We start from the raw sequence: 432 nt of genomic DNA, 5'->3' as shown, positions 1-432 counted from the left end.
CTCTCTGTTCCTCTCTCTCCCTCTTTGTGCTGACAATCAAGCCAAACACCAACATCATCAAATATACAGTTGAAACCAGATATTTACATACTCTTCAGATAAAAACACAAACACTTTTTAATTGTAACATCAAATCAGACTAAATGTTTATTTTTTAGATTGATAAATATAAAAAACATATTTGTTAACTTTAAGAGTAAAGAGAAAAACTATATGTATTTCTTAATTGCAAATGGCACCAAATTGTATTCAAAATTGAGCCACACTTATGGAGCTCCACAATTCTGTTCCTGGTGTTTTGGTTGACATCTCTTGATTTTCACATGTCACAGAAACAGGCTCTGTGTTTTGCCTTATATGCATCCACAGCTGTGCCACCAATTTACTCACATGGACTCTACTAACCTATCAGAAGCTTCTTAAGCTCAGAAT

Source organism: Oreochromis aureus, linkage group 15, assembly GCF_013358895.1.
Source record: "Oreochromis aureus strain Israel breed Guangdong linkage group 15, ZZ_aureus, whole genome shotgun sequence".
NCBI classification, from domain to species: domain Eukaryota; kingdom Metazoa; phylum Chordata; class Actinopteri; order Cichliformes; family Cichlidae; genus Oreochromis; species Oreochromis aureus.
The sequence above is the reverse complement of the archived record's forward strand: the minus strand, read 5'-3'. Positions refer to the sequence as shown.